The following is a 23,432-nucleotide window of genomic DNA, read 5'->3' on the forward strand; positions in this document are numbered from 1 at the left end:
TCTTGTTTGGTTGTGCCTACTAACGGTGTCTGAGGCTACTTGGTGTTGTCCTCCACGGAAAAAAGCTGAACTTCAATCTTCAGGCTTTCGGCCAATATTTTTAATATGAAACTGCATTTGGCCTACTAGTTTGGTTGGGCCCTACTAACGGTGTCTGCCGCTACTTGCATTTCTCCTCCACTGAACATAGCTGAGCTTCAATTTTAAGGCTTTCAGCCTATATCAGATATTAAACTGCATTTGGCCGACTAGTTTGCTTGGGCCCTACTATCGGTGTCTGCCGCTCCTTGGTGTTCTCCTCCACTGAACAAAGCTGAGCTTCAATATTCAGGCTTTCGGCCTATATTTTTAATATGAAACTGCATTTGGCCTACTAGTTTGGTTGGGCCCTACTAACGGCGTCTGCTGCTCCTTGGTGTTCTCCTCCACTGAACAAAGCTGAGCTTCAATCTTCAGGCTTTTGGCTTATATTTTGAATATGAAACTGCATTTGGCCTACTAATTTGGTTGGGCCCTACTAATGGTGTCTGCCGCTCCTTGGTGTTCTCCTCCACTGAACAAAGCTGAGCTTCAATCTTCAGGCTTTCGGCCTATATCAGATATTAAACTGCATTTGGCCTACTAGTTTGGTTGGACCCTACTAAAGGTGTCTGCCGCTCCTTGGTGTTCTCCACTGAACAAAGCTGAGCTTCAATCTTAAAGCTTTTGGGCTATTTTTACAAATTTTAAACTGCATTTGGCCTACTAGTTTGGTTGGGCCCTACTAACGGTGTCTGCCGCTCCTCGGTGTTCTCCTCCACTGAACAAAGCTGAGCTTGAATCTTCAGGCTTTTGGCTTATATTTTGAATATGAAACTGCATTTGGCCTACTAGTTTGTGTTGGGCCCTACTAACGGTGTCTGCCGCTCCCTGGTGTTCTCCTCCACTGAACAAAGCTGAGCTTCAATCTTCAGGCTTTCGGCCTATATCAGATATTAAACTGCATTTGGCCTACTAGTTTGGTTGGACCCTACTAACGGTGTCTGCCGCTCCTTGGTGTTCTCCTCCACTGAACAAAGCTGAGCTTCAATCTTCAAGCTTTTGGGCTATTTTCACAAATTTTAAACTGCATTTGGCCTACTAGTTAGGTAGGGCCCTACTAACGGTGTCTGCCGCTCCTTGGTGTTGTCCTCCAAGGAAAAAAGCTGAGCTTCAATCTTCAGGCTTTCGGCCTATATCAGATATTAAACTGCATTTGACCTTCTTGTTTGGTTGTGCCTACTAACGGTGTCTGCCGCTACTTGGTGTTGTCCTCCACGGAAAAAAGCTGAACTTCAATTTTCAGGCTTTCGGCCAATATTTTTAATATGAAACTGCATTTGGCCTACTAGTTTGGTTGGGCCCTACTAACGGTGTCTGCCGCTACTAGCTTTTCTCCTCCACTGAACATAGCTGAGCTTCAATTTTCAGGCTTTCAGCCTATATCAGATATTAAACTGCATTTGGCCGACTAGTTTGCTTGGGCCCTACTATCGGTGTCTGCCGCTCCTTGGTGTTCTCCTCCACTGAACAAAGCTGAGCTTCAATCTTCAGGCTTTTGGCTTATATTTTGAATATGAAACTGGATTTGGCCTACTAGTTTGGTTGGACCCTACCAACGGTGTCTGCCGCTCCTTGGTGTTCTCCACTGAACAAAGCTGAGCTTCAATCTTCAAGCTTTTGGGCTATTTTTACAAATTTTAAATTGCATTTGACCTACTAGTTTGGTTGGGCCCTACTAACGGTGTATGCCGCTGCTTGGTGTTCTCCTCCACTGAACAAAGCTGAGCTTCAATCTTCAGGCATTTGGCTTATATTTTGAATATGAAACTGCATTTGGCCTACTAGTTTGGTTGGACCCTACTAACGGTGTCTTCCGCTCCCTGGTGTTTTCCTCCACTGAACAAAGCTGAGCTTCAATCTTCAGGCATTTGGCTTATATTTTGAATATGAAACTGCATTTGGCCTACTAGTTTGGTTGGGTCCTACTAACGGTGTCTTCCGCTCCCTGGTGTTCTCCTCCACTGAACAAAGCTGAGCTTCAATCTTCAGGCTTTCGGCCTATATCAGATATTAAACTGCATTTGGCCTACTAGTTTGGTTGGACCCTACTAACGGTGTCTGCCGCTCCTTGGTGTTCTCCACTGAACAAAGCTGAGCTTCAATCTTAAAGCTTTTGGGCTATTTTTACAAATTTTAAACTGCATTTGGCCTACTAGTTTGGTTGGGCCCTACTAACGGTGTCTGCCGCTCCTCGGTGTTCTCCTCCACTGAACAAAGCTGAGCTTCAATCTTCAGGCTTTTGACTTATATTTTGAATATGAAACTGCATTTGGCCTACTAGTTTGGTTGGGCCCTACTAACGGTGTCTTCCGCTCCCTGGTATTCTCCTCCACTGAACAAAGCTGAGCTTCAATCTTCAGGCTTTCGGCCTATATCAGATATTAAACTGCATTTGGCCTACTAGTTTGGTTGGACCCTACTAACGGTGTCTGCCGCTCTTTGGTGTTCTCCTCCACTGAACAAAGCTGAGCTTCAATCTTCAAGCTTTTGGGCTACTTTTACAAATTTTAAACTGCATTTGGCCTACTAGTTAGGTAGGGCCCTACTAACGGTGTCTGCCGCTCCTTGCTGTTGTCCTCCAAGGAAAAAAGCTGAGCTTCAATCTTCAGGCTTTCGGCCTATATCAGATATTAAACTGCATTTGACCTTCTTGTTTGGTTGTGCCTACTAACGGTGTCTGCCGCTACTTGGTGTTGTCCTCCACGGAAAAAAGCTGAACTTCAATCTTCAGGCTTTCGGCCAATATTTTTAAGATGAAACTGCATTTGGCCTACTAGTTTGGTTGGGCCCTACTAACGGTGTCTGCTGTTACTTGCTTTTCTCCTCCACTGAACGAAGCTGAGCTTCAATTTTCAGGCTTTCAGCCTATATCAGATATTAAACTGCATTTGGCCGACTAGTTTGCTTGGGCCCTACTATCGGTGTCTGCCGCTCCTTGGTGTTTTCCTCCACTGAAAAAAGCTGAGCTTCAATCTTCAGGCTTTCGGCCTATATTTTTAATATGAAACTGCATTTGACCTACTAGTTTGGTTGGGCCCTACTAACGGTGTCTGCCGCTCCTTGTTGTTCTCCACTGAACAAAGCTGAGCTTCAATCTTCAGGCTTTTGGCTTATATTTTGAAAATGAAACTGCATTTGGCCTACTAGTTTGGTTGGGCCCTTCTAACGGTGTCTGCCGCTCCCTGGTGTTCTCCTCCACTGAACAAAGCTGAGCTTCAATCTTCAGGCTTTCGGCCTATATCAGATATTAAACTGCATTTGGCCTACTAGTTTGGTTGGGCCCTACTAACGGTGTCTGCCACTCCTTGGTGTTCTCCTCCACTGAACAAATCTGAGCTTCAATCTTCAAGCTTTTGGGCTATTTTTACAAATTTTAAACTGCATTTGACCTACTAGTTTGGTTGGGCCCTACTAACGGTGTCTGCCGCTCCTTGGTGTTCTCCTCCACTGAACAAAGCTGAGCTTCAATCTTCAGGCTTTCGGCCTATATTTTTAATATGAAACTGCATTTGGCCTACTAGTTTGGTAGGGCCCTACTAACGGTGTCTGCCGCTCCTTGGTGTTGTCCTCTAAGGAAAAAAGCTGAGCTTCAATCTTCAGTAGTGTTGAGCGATACCGTCCGATACTTGAAAGTATCGGTATCGGAAAGTATCGGCCGATACCGGCAAAGTATCGGATCCAATCCGATATCGATACCCGATACCAATACAAGTCAATGGGACTCAAGTATCGGACGGTATTCCTGATGGTTCCCAGGGTCTGAAGGAGAGGAAACTCTCCTTCAGGCCCTGGGAACCATATTAATGTGTAAAATAAAGAATTAAAATAAAAAATATTGCTATACTCACCTGTCCGACGCAGCCGGGACCTCAGCGAGGGAACCGGCAGCGTTGTTTGTTTAAAATTTGCGCTTTTACTTGGTTACGTGAAGTCCTGGCTTGTGATTGGTCAGGGCGGCCATGTTGCCGGGACGCGGACCAATCACAGCAAGCCGTGACGAAATTACGTCACGGCTTGCTGTGATTGGTCCGCGTCCCGGCAACATGGCCGCCATTAACCAATCACAAGCCGTGACGTCACGGGAGGCTGGACATGCGCGTATTTTGAAAAGCGCGCGTGTCCAGCCTCCAGTGACGTCCCGGCTTATGATTGGTCACGGCGCCATGTTGCCGGGACGCGGACCAATCACAGCAAGCCGTGACGAAATTACGTCACGGCTTGCTGTGATTGGTCCGCGTCCCGGCAACATGGCCGCCATTAACCAATCACAAGCCGTGACGTCACGGGAGGCTGGACACGCGCGTATTTTAAAAAGCGCGCGTGTCCAGCCTCCAGTGACGTCCCGGCTTGTGATTGGTTAATGGCGGCCATGTTGCCGGGACGTCACTGGAGGCTGGACACGCGCGCTTTTCAAAATACGCGCATGTCCAGCCTCCCGTGACGTCCCGGCTTGTGATTGGTTAATGGCGGCCATGTTGCCGGGACGTCACTGGAGGCTGGACACGCGCGCTTTTCAAAATACGCGCATGTCCAGCCTCCCGTGACGTCCCGGCTTGTGATTGGTTAATGGCGGCCATGTTGCCGGGATGTCACTGGAGGCTGGACACGCGCGCTTTTCAAAATACGCGCATGTCCAGCCTCCCGTGACGTCACGGCTTGTGATTGGTTAATGGCGGCCATGTTGCCGGGACGCGGACCAATCACAGCAAGCCGTGACGTAATTTCGTCACGGCTTGCTGTGATTGGTCCGCGTCCCGGCAACATGGCCGCCCTGACCAATCACAAGCCGGGACTTCACGTAACCAAGTAAAAGCGCGAAATTTAAACAAACAACGCTGCCGGTTCCCTCGCTGAGGTCCCGGCTGCGTCGGACAGGTGAGTATAGCGATATTTTTTATTTTAATTCTCTTTTTTACACATTATTACATTAATGTTGTTGCGATACCCGATACCCGATACCACAAAAGTATCGGATCTCGGTATCGGAAATTCCGATACAGCAAGTATCGGCCGATACCCGATACTTGCAGTATCGGAATGCTCAACACTAATCTTCAGGCTTTCGGCCCATATCAGATATTAAACTGCATTTGGCCGACTAGTTTGGTTGGGCCCTACTAACGGTGTCTGCCGCTACTTGCTTTTCTCCTCCACTGAACATAGCTGAGCTTCAATTTTCAGGCTTTCAGCCTATATCAGATATTAAACTGCACTTGGCCGACTAGTTTGCTTGGGCCCTACTATCAGTGTCTGCCACTCCTTGGTGTTCTCCTCCAATGAACAAAGCTGAGCTTCAATCTTCAGGCTTTCGGCCTATATCAGATATTAAACTGCATTTGGCCTACTAGTTTGGTTGGACCCTACTAACGGTGTCTGCCGCTCCTTGGTGTTCTCCACTGAACAAAGCTGAGCTTCAATCTTAAAGCTTTTGGGCTATTTTTACAAATTTTAAACTGCATTTGGCCTACTAGTTTGGTTGGGCCCTACTAACGGTGTCTGCCGCTCCTCGGTGTTCTCCTCCACAGAACAAAGCTGAGCTTCAATCTTCAGGCTTTTGGCCTATATTTTTAATATGAAACTGCATTTGGCCTACTAGTTTAGATGGGCCCTACTAACAGTGTCTGCCGCTCCTTGGTGTTGTCCTCCACTGAACAAAGCTGAGCTTCAATCTTCAGGCTTTCGGCCTATATTTACAAATTTTAAACTGCATTTGGCCTACTAGTTTGGTTGGGCCCTACTAACGGTGTCTGCCGCTCCTTGGTGTTCTCCTCCACTGAACAAAGCTGAGCTTCAATCTTCATGCTTTCGGCCTATATTTTTAATATGAAACTGCATTTGGCCTACTAGTTAGGTAGGGCCCTACTAACGGTGTCTGCCGCTCCTTGGTGTTGTCCTCCAAGGAAAAAAGCTGAGCTTCAATCTTCAGTCTTTCGGCCTATATCAGATATTAAACTGCATTTGACCTTCTTGTTTGGTTGTGCCTACTAACGGTGTCTGCCGCTACTTGGTGTTGTCCTCCACGGAAAAAAGCTGAACTTCAATCTTCAGGCTTTCGGCCAATATTTTTAATATTAACCTGCATTTGGCCGACTAGTTTGCTTGGGCCCTACTATCGGTGTCTGCCGCTCCTTGGTGTTCTCCTCCACTGAACAAAGCTGAGCTTCAATCTTCAGGCTTTCAGCCTATATTTTTAATATGAAACTGCATTTGGCCTACTAGTTTGGTTGGGCCCTACTAACGGCGTCTGCTGCTCCTTGGTGTTCTCCTCCACTGAACAAAGCTGAGCTTCAATCTTCAGGCTTTTGGCTTATATTTTGAATATGAAACTGCATTTGGCCTACTAGTTTGGTTAGGCCCTACTAACGGTGTCTGCCGCTCCTTGGTGTTCTCCTCCACTGAACAAAGCTGAGCTTCAATCTTCAGGCTTTCGGCCTATATCAGATATTAAACTGCATTTGGCCTACTAGTTTGGTTGGACCCTACCAACGGTGTCTGCCGCTCCTTGGTGTTCTCCTCCATGGAAAAAAGCTGAACTTCAATCTTCAGGCTTTCGGCCAATATTTTTAATATGAAACTGCATTTGACCTACTAGTTTGGTTGGGCCCTACTAACGGTGTATGCCGCTCCTTGGTGTTCTCCTCCACTGAACAAAGCTGAGCTTCAATCTTCAGGCATTTGGCTTATATTTTGAATATGAAACTGCATTTGGCCTACTAGTTTGGTTGGGTCCTACTAACGGTGTCTTCCGCTCCCTGGTGTTCTCCTCCACTGAACAAAGCTGAGCTTCAATCTTCAGGCTTTCGGCCTATATCAGATATTAAACTGCATTTGGCCTACTAGTTTGTTTGGACCCTACTAACGGTGTCTGCCGCTCCTTGGTGTTCTCCACTGAACAAAGCTGAGCTTCAATCTTAAAGCTTTTGGGCTATTTTTACAAATTTTAAACTGCATTTGGCCTACTAGTTTGGTTGGGCCCTACTAACGGTGTCTGCCGCTCCTTGGTGTTCTCCTCCACTGAACAAAGCTGAGCTTCAATCTTCAGGCTTTTGACTTATATTTTGAATATGAAACTGCATTTGGCCTACTAGTTTGGTTGGGCCCTACTAACGGTGTCTTCCGCTCCCTGGTGTTCTCCTCCACTGAACAAAGCTGAGCTTCAATCTTCAGGCTTTCGGCCTATATCAGATATTAAACTGCATTTGGCCTACTAGTTTGGTTGGACCCTACTAACGGTGTCTGCCGCTCTTTGGTGTTCTCCTCCACTGAACAAAGCTGAGCTTCAATCTTCAAGCTTTTGGGCTACTTTTACAAATTTTAAACTGCATTTGGCCTACTAGTTAGGTAGGGCCCTACTAACGGTGTCTGCCGCTCCTTGGTGTTGTCCTCCAAGGAAAAAAGCTGAGCTTCAATCTTCAGGCTTTTGGCCTATATCAGATATTAAACTGCATTTGACCTTCTTGTTTGGTTGTGCCTACTAACGGTGTCTGCCGCTACTTGGTGTTGTCCTCCACGGAAAAAAGCTGAACTTCAATCTTCAGGCTTTCGGCCAATATTTTTAAGATGAAACTGCATTTGGCCTACTAGTTTGGTTGGGCCCTACTAACGGTGTCTGCTGTTACTTGCTTTTCTCCTCCACTGAACGAAGCTGAGCTTCAATTTTCAGGCTTTCAGCCTATATCAGATATTAAACTGCATTTGGCCGACTAGTTTGCTTGGGCCCTACTATCGGTGTCTGCCGCTCCTTGGTGTTTTCCTCCACTGAAAAAAGCTGAGCTTCAATCTTCAGGCTTTCGGCCTATATTTTTAATATGAAACTGCATTTGGCCTACTAGTTTGGTTGGGCCCTACTAACGGTGTCTGCCGCTCCTTGTTGTTCTCCACTGAACAAAGCTGAGCTTCAATCTTCAGGCTTTCGGCCTATATCAGATATTAAACTGCATTTGGCCTACTAGTTTGGTTGGGCCCTACTAACGGTGTCTGCCACTCCTTGGTGTTCTCCTCCACTGAACAAATCTGAGCTTCAATCTTCAAGCTTTTGGGCTATTTTTACAAATTTTAAACTGCATTTGACCTACTAGTTTGGTTGGGCCCTACTAACGGTGTCTGCCGCTCCTTGGTGTTCTCCTCCACTGAACAAAGCTGAGCTTCAATCTTCAGGCTTTCGGCCTATATTTTTAATATGAAACTGCATTTGGCCTACTAGTTTGGTAGGGCCCTACTAACGGTGTCTGCCGCTCCTTGGTGTTGTCCTCCAAGGAAAAAAGCTGAGCTTCAATCTTCAGGCTTTCGGCCCATATCAGATATTAAACTGCATTTGGCCGACTAGTTTGGTTGGGCCCTACTAACGGTGTCTATCGCTCTTTGGTCTTCTCCTCCACTGAACAAAGCAGTGCCAACTGTTTACTCCTGTTACCAATTTTGAACTTTATTTGGCCCACTTTATTATTTGGGCCTACTAACTGTGTCTGCCTCTCATTACAGTTGTCCTCCACTAAACAAAGCAATGCTGCCTGGTTAGTCCTGTTACCAATTTTGAACTGCATTTAGCCCACTTTATTATTTGCCTATATCTGTGTTTCCTCCTCATCCTGCCCATTGCCCAGCCATTGCTACATGAGTCTCCTGGTACAAAGACCCAGACCACTACCTTCCCCTTGCACTCTACACAGCCAGAATCTGACCCTACTGAAAGTCAGGTTTTCCTTCCCGCATACTATACCACCTTACACGGGGACAAAGAGGAAGGCGCAGATGAAAGTGCAGGTTCCATTAGGTGGGGAGGGCATACTCATTGGCGACATCACTGTCACAGGGCCCCTTATAGTACGCAAAAGTGTCTCTGTCGGTGGGAGGCACCCCCGCCATCAAACACAATGCTGTACTTTGAGGGGCCCTTTGCCAGTGCCAATGCGAACGAGTGGGCCCCCCCCTGCTTGCTCAGGATCACAGCACTTGCAAAGTTGAAATACTGACCTCTCCCTGCTCCACCGCTGTGACGTAGTCCGCGTTTCCCTGGCCCACGAAAAACTTGAGCCAGCCCTACCCCCCCACAACTTTAGCCAAATGACCCCCAATTTTCAATGCCTAACTATTATTATAAGGTGAATTAAGATTCACAAGCTTAAGAGACACAAATTGATGTTTTTGACATTAAAATGGGCACTGTAGGTATTTTCCTGTCCTCCACTCACTGCCAAATTTGCTTCCCCATTGACTTACATTGGGTTTCGTGTTTCGGTCGATCCCCGACTTAGCGCGATAATCAGCCGATTTCACTTGACTCGACTTTTGACAAAGTCGGGTTTCGCGAAACCTGACTCGATCCTAAAAAAGCAAAAGTCGCTCAACCCTACTGGTTAATAGTCTCAGGTTTTTGCAGAGCAGCAACAGCTTACATGTCCAGCAAATGCAGATGGAAGTAAACATGAGCAGCAGATGAAGGAGGATTACTGGAAACTGGTGTATGCAGCCGGAACTCAGAGCAGAGTAGCAGGATCACCACACAGGTTCACTGAAGCAGGTATATAGCCAGGGAGTAATCAGAGGTCAGGAGCTGAATGCAAGGCAGAATACTCTAGCACAGACTGAAGGCTGGGGTGGAGTTTTATGGCAGGAAGACACAGTGCACATGAGACCAAAGACACCATCTTGGAAAAGGGCAGTAATGCACAAAAGGTAAAAAATGTTCAGAGTCCTGACATTACTCCCTCCTTAGAAGTGGCCTCAGGATGATCCTGGACCTGGTTTCTCAAGGAATCTCTGATGAAAACGAGAAATCTTCTGTTGGGCATTGATGTTTTCCACAGGTTCCCAAGAGTCTTCCTCAGGGCATATATCCCTGCCATCTTATCAGATATTGGAGCCGATTCCTGCAAATCCTGGAATCAATAATTTCCTCCACCACAAATTGTTCTTGCCCATCAATTACCACAGGCTGCGGAGGTGGCACAACACGTCCCTGGAAGGTATTAGGAGATACAGGCTTTAGTAAAGATACATGAAAAACTGGGTGTACCTTCATAGTCCTAGGCAGCTTCAGCCGGCAGGCCACAGATCTCAAAATACCGTTGATCTTGAAAGGGCCAATGAATTTCTGTCCAAGTTTTTGTGAAGGAACGTTTAACTTCAGATTCTTAGTTGCTAACCACACGGAATCTCCTACCTTGAACATGGGTGCAGGTTTATGGAATCTATCAGCCGATCTCTTATAATGTTCTTGAGCTGTGGTCAGGGATTCCTCCAGAACCTCCAGATTTTGTCTCATCGCAGTCAGCCTTTCCACCACTGCCGGAACCGGAGAATTAATTGGAGACCTATGTAAAATACACGGATGATAACCCAGATTGGCAAAGAAAGGTGTAAATTTAGTGGAGGCGCTAACGGCTGCAACTCCAACCAATCATCCTGGAGATGGCTCACATAGCATCTTAGATATTGTTCCAGCGTCAGGTTGGTACGCTCAGTCTGACCATTTGTCTGGGGATGGTAAGCGGAAGAGAGACAGACATTAATATTGAGTGCAGAGCAAAACCCCTTCCAGAATCTTGAAGTGAACTGCACTTCACGGTCAGAGATGATCTCATCCGGAACCCCATGCAACCGATAGACATTCTGTATATCGAAGTTCACTGTATCTTTAGCTGAGGGAAGGCCGGTGCATGGAACAAAATGAGCAGCTTTAGTCAGGCGATCAACTACCACCATGATTGTATTCATGCCCCCCGATGTAGGCAGCTCCACAATAAAGTCCATTGATATAGACCCCCAAGGGCGGGACGGAACAGGTAATGGTTGTAGAAGACCCATAGGTGCCACATGAGGAGTCTTGTAATGGGCACATACCTCGCAAGAGAGAACATAGTCCTTGGTATCCTTCAGGCAAGTTGGCCACCAGAAGAATCGGCTCAGGAACTCTTGTGTCTTCTGTACCCCCCTGTGACCAGCCAACTTGGAGTCATGTACCAACTTGCGGATCTGCAGACGGACGACCTTAGGGACGTAGATACGTCGATCTCTGAACCACATGCCACCCTTAAAGACAAGATTAATATCCACAGGTGGGTTGGCCAGAAATACATCACCATCATAGGCCTCCCTGCACTCCTTCCACAAGTCCTGATCGTGGATAACTCAGATGAAATTGGCATCAGATAGAATGGTCTTGGACTGGATTCCAGGTACGGAATTCGCAGCATGGATTCGGGATAAAGCATCAGCCTTCCCATTACGAGAACCTGGGCGGTACGAGATAACAAAGTTAAATTGATTTAAAAATAAGTTCCAACGAGCCTGACGAGGAGAAAGCCATCTAGCGGATCTAAGGAACTCTAAATTGCAATCGTCAGTTAGCACTATGATCTGTTGTGCAGCTCCTTGCAGATGATGCCTCCATTCTTTGAAAGCCGCAATAATAGCCAGCAATTCCTTGTCTCCCACATCGTAATTCTTCTCTGCTGAGGTTAGTTTACGGGAAAAGAAAGCAAAAGGATGTAGCAGACCCTTCTCTCCAGTTCTTTGGGAGACAATAGCCCCCAAAGCATTATCAGAAGCGTCCACCTCAACAATGAAAGAAAGTGTAGGATCTGGGTGTATCAACAGCGGTGCTGATGTGAAACAGATCTTAAGCCGATCAAAAGCTTCTTGAGCCTGTGATGACCACTTAAAGGGCATTTCCTTCTTTGTCAAGGAAGTAATGGGACGGACAATATCAGAAAAATTTCAAATGAAGCGTCTGTAGAAACTTGCAAAACCAATAAAACGTTGGACCTCCTTAACGTTCTTGGGTACCGGACAGTCAAGGATAGCCTGAATCTTACCAGATTCCATGTTCAGCCCCTGGGGAGAGATGATATAACCTAAGAACTGTATCTCAGAATGATGGAACTCGCATTTCTCCGGCTTAATATACAGATGGTTCTCTTTCAGTCGTCTTAAAACAGTTTTGACATGTTCTTCATGTTCCTGTAAAGAGTCAGACAAGATTAGTATATCATCCAAATAGATCACCACAAACTGGTCCAACAAATCTCTGAAAATGTCATTAGCAAGGTATTGAAACGTTGCAGGGGCGTTACAAAGCCCGAAGGGCATCACAAGATATTCAAAGTGTCCATACCGACATCTGAATGCTGTCTTCCACTCATCCCCTGGATGAATACGCACCAAATTATTAGCCCCATGAAGATCCAGTTTAGAGAACACCTTAGCATGGCTGACTCCAGTAATTTGGGAATCAGAGGCAAAGGGTAACGGTTTTGTACGGTTACCTTATTGAGTTCCCGATAGTCAACACAGGGTCTCAGGGTCCCATCCTTCTTTTTTACAAAAACTATAGGTGCCCCTGCTGGTGAGGAAGTAGGATGTATGAAGCCTTTGGCCAGATTTTCATCAATATACTCCTTTAAGGCTTGAAGCTCAGGTGCCGCCAAAGGGTATACGGTACCAAAAGGAATAGCTGCCCCAGGAAGCAGCTCAATGGGACAGTCATAATGCCTGTGTGAAGGAAGCTGATCTGCATTCTTCTTGTCACAGATGTCAGAGAGCTTTTTATATGCTGGAGGTAAAGAAAATACCTGTACATGTGGTTCCGTAGCCGTGGACTCAGGGACAGCTTCTGTTAACGCTGAGTTGCTCCTTGTTGGAAAGATAATCTCCTTGGTCTCCCAGTTGATAATTGGGTTCTGAGAACGCAACCAAGGAATGCCTAAAATCACAGGAAAATGAGGAGAAGAAATTAGCAAGAAAGAAAGTTGCTCCTGATGATTAGGCTCCAACAAAATTTCAAGGGGTACGGTCTCCTGATCCACAGGCCCAGAGATTAAAGGTGGCCCATCCACTGTTTCCATGGTAATTGGAGAGGCTCTTTGCTGAATTTCAATACCATGTTTCTTGGCAAATGCGATATCCATGAAATTGCCACCTGCACCAGAGTCAATCATAGCTGCACTGGAAATCCACTGTCCTGAACACCGGATCTTAATAGGGAGAGAACAGTGAGAGTTCTTTTCCTTCAGCTCCTTGGGGGGGTGAAGTCATAGAAAGTGAATGGAATACAGCATTTAAAGGCAGGCTACATTCAGAGATGTTAGATTCATCATCACAGTTGTCATACTCCCCTACAGCTGCTAGCACCTTGTTAGGCCGTCTAGGACACGTAGGACAATTGATCAAGAAGTGGTCAGACTGGCCGCAGTAGAAACATAGACTTTCACGAAGGCGATACTCCCGGCGCTCATTGATCTCGCACCTCTGAATGGAATCAATTTGCATGGGCACCTCCTCCACCTCCCGAGAGGTTTTACCTGCAGGATCTTTGGAAGGAAGGGAAAAGTTAGAAATACGGTTATATGCAGCAAATGTCTCCTGCCTACGCTCAGTAAGGTGAATGTCTATGCGCACACAATGCTGTATAAATGTCTCTAGCTCTTGTGGTGACTCAGAGCGAGCTAGTTCATCTTTTATAATACTAGACAGACCCCTTTTAAAAATAGGCAATTGTGCATAACTGTCCCAATTGGTATCTAACGCTAATCTCCTGAATTCAGTGGTATACTCAATAACAGAATGTTTAGCCTGGCGTAAAGGCAACAAAGCAGATTCAGCGGTTGCACTGTGATTAGGGTCATCAAACATTAATGCCATGGCAGCCAAGAAATCATCCAAGTTATTTAACCGTGGGTCACGAGACTCAATCTTCGGATTCGCCCAGGCGAGCGCTCGTGAGGTCAGTAGCATTATTACACAGAATACTTTGGATCTATCAGTAGGAAAACAGTCAGCATGCACATCAAAATACAGCATACATTGATTAAAAAAGCCACAAAATTTGTCGCGATCACCATTAAATCTGAATGGGGGCAACTTAGGTGGGCTAGCTGGTGGCGGTTGCCCAGAGGGTAAAGTCACTTGTGCAGCTATTTGCGCGCTTATGTCCTGAAAAGCTCGTCCATACTGGGACTCTATGCCAGCAAGTTTGTTTTCCTGGGCTGCCATGCGGTTGCTTTAGTCCTGCAAAGTTTGTCCAAACACTTGTTGATTGTGTTCAAAGCTTCCAAACTTCTTTTGCAGACCTTCCACATCCTTTTGCAGTGATCTCACTATGGAAAACACCTGATCGAATCTGCTTTCTGCAGTCATTGTTCCAGCAGTCTCCTTTTTTTATGGCTAGAGTATCCTGTAATAATTGTAGGGGATAACTCAGGAGACTCTTTGCGTGGAACAAGACAACTACAGGACACAGTTTTATAAGTGGTAAAGTCTATATTATCACACGGTGATTCAAACAGGTGCAGAGAGAAACTCAAGTCCACAACACTTGGTGTGAATATTAAATGCAGCTTAGCAGTCTATAGGAAACTTCAGAGGAAAATGCAATCAAGCAGAAAGTCTGTGAAGCACAGTTATTATTGAGGATACTTGACATGAATAAATCCTTGTCTTAGTCCAAACACAGATAGATAAGCTTATAAGGCAGTTCAAATCATATCTTAGCTCAACCAGGGAGCCCTGGTTAATAGTCTCAGGTTTTTGCAGAGCAGCAACAGCTTACATGTCCAGCAAATGCATATGGAAGTAAACACGAGCAGTAGATGAAGGAAGATTACTGGAAACTGGTGTATGCAGCAGGAACTCAGAGCAGAGTAGCAAGATCACCACACAGGTTCACAGGAGCAGGTATATAGCCAGGGAGTAATCAGAGGTCAGGAGCTGGATGCAAGGCAGAATACTCTAGCACAGACTGAAGGCTGGGGTGGAGTTTTATAGCAGGAAGACACAGTGCACATGAGACCAAAGACGCCATCTTGGAAAAGGGCAGTAATGCACAAAAGGTAAAAAATGTTCAGAGTCCTGACAGTCTTTTCAGCATGGATGGCCTGATTACAGGGAGAAGAAGTAGGAGGAGGAGGAGGAGGAGAGCATGGTCAGTTGTCCTCTTGGTGAGGACATGCAAGTCTTGCCTGTTAGCAATCTGGCATGCAGGGCTGACTTTATGTTGTGCTGCCTTTCCCATGACCCTCGTATTCTCCAAATTTTGGGTGACAGTCATTACTGGTTGGTGACACTTCTAGACCCACGCTACAAGGAGAACTTTCAATCTCTTTTTCCAGAGGCAGACAGGTCTACTAAAATGGAGCAGCACCAGAAGGCCCATGTTGCGGAATTATTAAAAATATTCACATGTGAAAACGCTGGTGGCAGAGGTCACAGTTCGTTGGACAACCAAAGAGTACAGATGAGAGAGGCACAACTCCAATCCAGAAGAGGCAGGAGAACACTTGTAAAGTTCTGGGAAAGTGTTCTCAGACCCTCCCATCGCAGTGGCCATGAGGCACCGGGTACTGTGACATGGAGTGCAACATTTTGTAAGATGCTGAGGGAGTACCTGGCTGACCATACCAACATTCTCTATGATTCCTTCTGTGCCTTATAATTATTGGGTATCCAAGCTGGACATGTGGCATGAACTGGCTCTCTATGCCTTGGAGGTCCTGGCCTGTCCTGCCGCTAGCTTTTTGTCAGAGCGGATTTTTACTGCCGGTGGTGGAATTATAACTGATAAGCGCATCCTCCTGTCAGCTGAAAATACTGACAGGCTGACTCTGATGCACGTAAAAAAAAAGTCTACACAGTATGTTGATGTGTACTCCCCAGGGGGAAATGTTTGTCAGCCCATACACTTAGTTTATGGGCATTACAAGTATAGGAGACCCGGTCCTTAAAATTGGGATAGTTTTTAGGAGGCTATCCTCCATGTCTCTTCCAACACCACCACTAGATCGCCAGGGTGAACGTGCTCCATGATGCAACAACCTCTTTATTGTTTTCAAGTGTTTTTATGATGCCCGTAAAAAATAGTTTACACAGTATGTTGATGTGTACTCCCCAGGGGAAAATGTTTGTCAGCCCATACACTTCCTGCATGTGCATTACAAGAATAGGAGACCCGCTCCTTTAAATTGGGAAAAGATTTTTTAGGAGGCCCTCCCCCACGTCTCTTCCAAGGGATATTGGGATGCATCCAAATTTTTAGCAGGTATTGCATTCACTACAAGGGCAAACTTTCTGGGAGTAAAAAAAATCATAATAATGAGAACTTTGGTTTCATGTGGCCATCCAGTACATTAGTTCAAAGAGTTTTTCGGGGTGAGTTAAACTTTGGGGCAGGCCTTGCATTCATTTCATGGGCAAATTTTCTCGTAGTTAAAAAACATAACAGTGGGAAGTTTGGTTTCATGTGGGCATACAGGACATCTGTTTTTAGGGTTTTGGGGTGCGTTCAAATTTTGTTCAGGCCTTGCATTCACTTCATGGGCAAACTTTCTGGGAGTAAAAAAAATCATAATAATGGGAACTTTGGTTTCACGTGGCTATCCAGTACATTGGTTCAAAGTGTTAATGGGGTGCCTGCAACTTTGGGGCAGGGCAGGCCTTGCATTCAATGCACAGGCTAACAGTATGACATCATCAAATTAATAATAATGGCAACTTTGGTTTCATTTGGCCATCCAGTACATTGCTTCTAAGGGTTATTGGGGTGCATGTAACTTTGGGGTAGACCTTGCATTCACTTTATGGGCAAATGTTCTGGTAGTAAAAAAAACAATAATGGGAACTATGGTTTCATGTGGCTATCCAGTAATCCAGTACGTTGGTTCAAAGGGTTAATGGGGTGCGTGCAACTTTGGGGCAGGGCAGGCTTTGCATTCAATGCATAGGCTAACAGTATGGCAGTAGCAAATTAACAATTATGGGAACTTTGGTTTCATGTGACCGTCCAGTATGTTGATTCAAAGGGTTTTTGGGGTGCATTAAACTCTGGGGCAGGCCTTGCATTCACTTCATGGGCAAACTTTCTGGTAGTAAAAAAAGCATAATAATGTGAACTTTGGTTTCATGTGGGCATACAGGACACTTGTTTTTTAGGTTATTGGGTCACATCCAAATTTTGAGCAGGCCTTGCCTTCATCTAATCGGCAAACTTTCTGGTAGTAAAAAAATCATAACAATGGGAACTTTAGTTTCATGTGGCCATCCTGTAAGTTGGTTCAAAGTGTTATTGGGGTGCGTGTAACTTTGGGGCATGGCAGGCCTTGCATTCAATGCTTAGGCTAACAATATGGCAGTACCAAATAAATAAGAATGTGAACTCTGGTTTCATGTGGCCATCCAGGACGTCTGTTCAATGGGTTATTGAGGTGCGTCCAAATTTGGGGCTGGCCTTGCATTCAATGCATAGGCAATAACAGTATAGGAGACACACTGTTTAATAAAGGGAACAGCAAAGAATAGCCGGTTGATGGCTCTGTGAGAATAGTGAGGACCATTTATTTTGCCTTACGTACAAATCATTACCATGGAAAGCATGTTCCTTAACATATTTCCCAGGAAAATCAATTTTGTTTTCGTTTTTGGTATGTTTTATTGTGCGCCTGGAAAAATGGCATAAAACTCTGGGAGAAAAAAATGCTTCCAGAGGTATTCCCCGTGATGTTCCCATGTCATTTGAGCACTGTTCCCATCCATTTACAATGTTTTTAGACCCTAAGGGTATGTGTCCACGTTCAGGAAACGCTGAGTTTTTGACGCAGCGTTGAGCAGCATGCATAAAAAAATCAGCGTCCAGATGTTACAGCATAGTGGAGGGGATTTCATGAAATCCTGTCTCCACTATGCAGTAAAAGACGCATGCGGCACACCCGAGAAAACTCACATGCGGCACGTCTTTTAAGAACGCAGCATGTCCTTGCATTGCAGAAAAAACTCAAGGACAACGCAGGTGACCTGCCAGTGACCTCAGGTGCAGATTTGGTCAGGATTTTACCTGCATAAAATCCTGACCAAATCCTGAAGCAATCCTGAACGTGGACACATACCCTAAGGGTATGTCTCCACGGTACGGATGGGCGGCGTTATCGCCGCAGCGGCGAAGCCGCTCGGCGCTAAGCCCCGCCCCCTTAATGGGACGCGATCATGCCGGATGTGTTAACTCTTCACATCCGGGATGATCGCTCTCTCCCATAGGGCCCTGTGATATGCCTTGCGGGGACGCTGCGTCCCCGCAAGGTGTACGGGCATGCTGCGATCTGAAAAGACGCGCAGCATGTCCGTAGTCGCAGGGCCGCCGCGTGCGGGTTTCCACGCATAGTGGAGACAGGATTTCATCAAATCCCCTCCACTATGCAGGAACATCTGGACGCTGCTTGTTTGACGCTGCAGCGCTGCGCAGCGTCAAACAAGCAGCGTTTCCTGAACGTGGAAACATACCCTTAAAGGACCCCAGGGGTGGTCGCGGCGCAAATGCTCGGGTTTCCCATAGACTTACATTGGGCTCGCTGCTTGGGCTGAGCACCAGAGTATTCCAATTTGCTCAACCCGAGCAATGAGCATCTGAGCATTTAAGTGCTCTCCCATCACTAGTCATAAACAGAAGACGCTTGCAAGAAACGACTGAGATTTTATCTTTTGAATCCACTTATTGATTTTGGCTTTAAAAATAGTACAAAAAACTGAAGCAAGTGAATGCAGCCTTATGGTGTATTGACACATGGTCAAATCACATTATTTCTGAGATTAACAATTGTGTAAAATGCAGTTATTTTTTCAAGATTTTTGCATCTTGCTCCTTATTTTCCGTAATCTCTTTAATTTCTATAAAATTCTCGTTATATGATAAAGCTTGGAAGATGGCCTGATAGGCTGGGGTCACACTAGACCGTAATACGGACGAGTGCTATGCGATAAAAAATCGCATAGCACTCGGCCCAATGTTAATCTATGGTCCAGCTCCCATCATCCGATATTTTCTCCACCGTATTTCGGATCCGAGGGAACTCGCAGCAGGCTGTGATTGTCAGCGTATCTCGGCCAAGACTAGCCAATGAAAGTCTATGGGGGCGAGAATAAATGGGATTCCACACGGACCAGCAGTGTGCATTGCGAGAAATACGCAGCGGTGTTCTATAGAAAAGCCGGTAATTCAATTGCCGGCTTTGCATTTCTCCTTCACAAACCCGACAGGATATGAGACATGGTTTACATACAGTAAACCATCTCATATCCACCTTTTTTTGGCATATTCCACACTACTAATGTTAGTAGTGTGTATGTGCAAAATGTGGCCGCTGTAGCGGCTCAAATAAAGGGTTAAATGGCGGAAAAAATTGGTGTGGGCTCCCGTCAATTTTCTCCGCCAGAATGGTAAAGCCAGTGACTGAGGGCAGATATTAATAGCCAGGAGAGGGTCCATGGTTATTGGCCCCCCCGTGGCTACAAACATCTTCCCCCAGCCACCCCAGAAAAGGCACATCTGGAAGATGCGCCTATTCTGGCACTTGGCCACTCTCTTCCCACTCCCGTGTAGCGGTGGGATATGGGGTAATGAAGGGTTAATGTCACCTTGCTATTGTAAGGTGACATTAAGCCAGATTAATAATGGAGAGGCGTCAATTATGACACCTATCCATTATTAATCCAATTGTCTAAAAGGGTTAAAAAACACACACACACATTATTATTAATTATTTTAATGAAATAAACACACAGGTTGTTTTAGTATTTTATTGTTCTCTCAATCCAGCTGCAGACCCTCGCTTGGCAAAATAATAAACGCACAAGATACATACCCTCAGATGAACCGTCACGTCCCACGAGGTAATCCATCTGAAGGGGTTAATTATTTTACAGCCATGAGCTGTGCTAAAACACTCGCTGGTGGTTGTAATCCCCGGGGAATGAAGGAAATCTGAGTGATCTGTACTTACATTGAGTTGCGGTGATGCGCCCTCTGGTGCCATGCCAAAAAAAGGGGGATATGAGATGGTTTACTGTATGTAAACCGTGTCTCATATCCTGTCGGGTTTAGGCAGGAGAAATGAAAAGCCGGCAATTGAATTACCGGCTTTTCACAGATATCGCGCTGAATGAAATATAAATACAGAATATATATATATATATGTGTCTCAATGACATATATATATATATATATATATATACTGTATATATGTTTTCCCGAACATTTGAGCACATAAATCCATTAGATGTCGGTTTTGCAAGCTTGCGAGAAAATCTCGGCATACGGATGCCATACGGATGTCACACGGCTCATTTGATGCGAGGAAATCGCATCCTCACACTGCACACGGATCACTTTTTTTGAAACATTTGTGCGATTCTCGGCCGTGAAAAACGGACCGTTTTTTTATACGTTAAGTGTGTCCCCGGCCATAGAACTGGTATCTGACCATGGAAGGTAACTCTATAGAGGTATCAATATTTGCGCTTGTGCAGTGATAACATTCACTTGTTCCCCACTGAAAAATTCAGGGATGTATTTGACCATGTGTCTATGCACCACTCTAAGGCCACGTGCACACATTAAGTATTTGGGGAGTTTTTTTCCTCAGTATTGGTAAATCAAAATGAGATGTGGATAAAAAATACAGAAGTGGTGACGTGTTTCTATTAAACTTTTCCTCTGACTGTTCTTGGCTTACAAATGCTGAAGTAAAATACTGACCACATACTCAACATGTGAACGTGGGCTTAATTTGCTTTTAGAGTTGATGGTAAATTTCACATACTTAAGAAAGTGGAAAGAATCTTGAATAAATAAAGCTAAATTCTGTGTGGCACATGTTGCTCACCACTCTTTTGTTGATCTCCTTACAGGTTTCATTCCTGTGCTTACCCCATCAGTGTCTTACTATAAGGGCTCATTTCCACTGGCGAGAGACAAATCGGTCCGTAATCTGGACCGAAAAAAGGGATGTAGCGTATGCGATTGTCATGCGAGTGTCATGCGAGTGCAATGCGAGTGCAATGCGATTTTTAATCGCATCATCCTTATGACATCCGTATTACTGTCCGACTTGTACGCACCGGTGTCCTTTGAAAAGCCGGCAAATCAGTGCTGTGTACAGTAAAATCACACTGACAGGTTAGAATAGAGTAGATATATACACATAGAATAGGTATATATACATATATATATATATATGTCAGTGAGACACCTATATCTGTATATTTATATTTAATGCAGCGCAAGATAGCATTAAAGCCTCTAATTCAATTGCCGGCTTTTCATTTCTCCTTCCCATACCCGACAGGATATGAGACATGGTTTACACACAGTAAACCATCTCATATCCCCCTTTTTTTTGCATCCTTGCAGCCTTGGAAAAGTTCCCACGCTCGAGTTCATATGAGTTCATCCACCAGAGGGCGCCTCACCGCAACTCAATGTAAGTACAGATCACTCAGATTTCCTTTCATTCCCCGGGGGATTACAGGCACGAGCGAGTGCTTTAGCGCAGCTCATGGCTGTAAAATAATTAACCCCTTCAGATGGATTACCTCGTGGGACGTGACGGTTCATCTGAGGGTATGTATCTTGTGCGTTTATTATTTTGCCAAGCGAAGGTTTTCAAATGGATTGAGAGAGCAATAAAATATTAAAACAACCTGTGTGTTTATTTCATTAAAATACTTTATAAGGGCTGTCCCACACGTCCAGATAATTCCGGTACCGGAATAAATCGGTACCGGAGTTATCTGTGTCCGTGTGCCTGTGAACTCACGTAGGTTCGTATGGCGAGTGGGTACCACACGGAGTGTGTGGTACCCACGCGTGTGGTACTCTGCATCGTGCTGAAGCCGCGATTCATATGTTCCCTGCAGCAGCGTTTGCTGCAGAGAAAATATGAATAATAGTGTTTAAAATAAAGATCTATGCCAGAATAGGCGCATCTTCCAGATGTGCCTTTTCTGGGGTGGCTGGGGGCAGATGTTTGTAGCCAGGGGGGGCCAATAACCATGGACCCTCTCCTGGCTATTAATATCTGCCGTCAGTCACTGGCTTTACTACTCTGGCGGAGAAAATTGCGCGGGAGCCCACACCAATTTTTTCCGCCATTTAACCCTTTAATTTAATAGCTAGAGCCCCCAAATTGTGCACACAGACACTTGTTACATTAGTGAAGAGGAATATGTAATAAAAACAGGGATATGAGATGGTTTACTGTGTGTAAACCATGTCTCATATCCTGTCGGGTTTGTGAAGGAGAAGGAAAAAGCCGGCAATTGAATTAGAGGCTTTTATGCTATCTAGCGCTGCATTAAATATAAATATACATATATAGGTGTCTCACTGACATATATATATGTATATATATACCTATTCTATGCGTATATATCTACTCTATTCTAACCTTTCAGTGTGATTTTACTGTACACCGCGCTGAATTACCGGCTTTTCAAAGGACACTGGTGCGTAAAAATCGGACAGAACTCGCATGGTGTGAGTGCTGTGCGATTTTTTACTCGCACCCATTGACTTGCATTGGCGAGTCTCGTCCGAGAATCGCAGCAATACGCAGCATGCTGCGATTTTTTTCTCAGTCCGATTTCGGCTGAGAAAAAAATCGCAAATGAAAAGACACCTATTGAATAACATTGGTCAGAGTGCAATCCGATTCTTTATCGGATTGCACTCGTCCGTTTTCCTCGCCAGTGGAAATGAGCCCTAAGGCCGGGGACACACACAACGTATAAAAAAACGGTCCGTTTTTCACGGACGAGAATTGCACAAATGTTTCCAAAACAGTGATCCGTGTGCAGTGCGAGGATGCGATTTCCTCGCATCAAATGATCCTTTTGACATCCGTGTGACATCCGTATGGCATCCGTATGCCGAGATTTTCTCACAGGCTTGCAAAACCGACATCTAATGGATTTATGTGCTCAAATGTTCGTTAAAACATATATACAGTATATATATATATATATATATATATATATATATATATATATATATATATATATATATATATATATATATTTATATATATATATGTCATTGAGACACACATATATATATATATATATTCTGTATTTATATTTAATTCAGCGCGATATATGTGAAAAGCCGGTAATTCAATTGCCGGCTTTTCATTTCTCCTTCCCAAACCCGACAGGATATGAGACATGGTTTACATACAGTAAACCATCTCATATCCCCTTTTTTTTTGCATATTCCACAATACTAATGTTAGTAGTGTGTATGTGCAAAATGTGGGCGCTGTAGCGTGTAAAATAAAGGGTTAAATTGTGGAAAAAATTGGCGTGGGCTCCCGCGCAATTTTCTCCGCCAGAGCGGTAAAGCCAGTGACTGGCGGCAGATATTAATAGCCAGGAGAGGGTCCATGGTTATTGACCCCCCCTGGCTACAAACATCTGCCCCCAGCCACCCCAGAAAAGGCACATTTGGAAGATGCGCCTATTCTGGCACTTGGCCACTCTCTTCCCACTCCCGTGTAGCGGTGGGATATGGGGTAATGAAGGGTTAATGTCACCTT

Source organism: Ranitomeya variabilis, chromosome 7, assembly GCF_051348905.1.
Source record: "Ranitomeya variabilis isolate aRanVar5 chromosome 7, aRanVar5.hap1, whole genome shotgun sequence".
Taxonomy (NCBI): Eukaryota; Metazoa; Chordata; class Amphibia; order Anura; family Dendrobatidae; genus Ranitomeya; species Ranitomeya variabilis.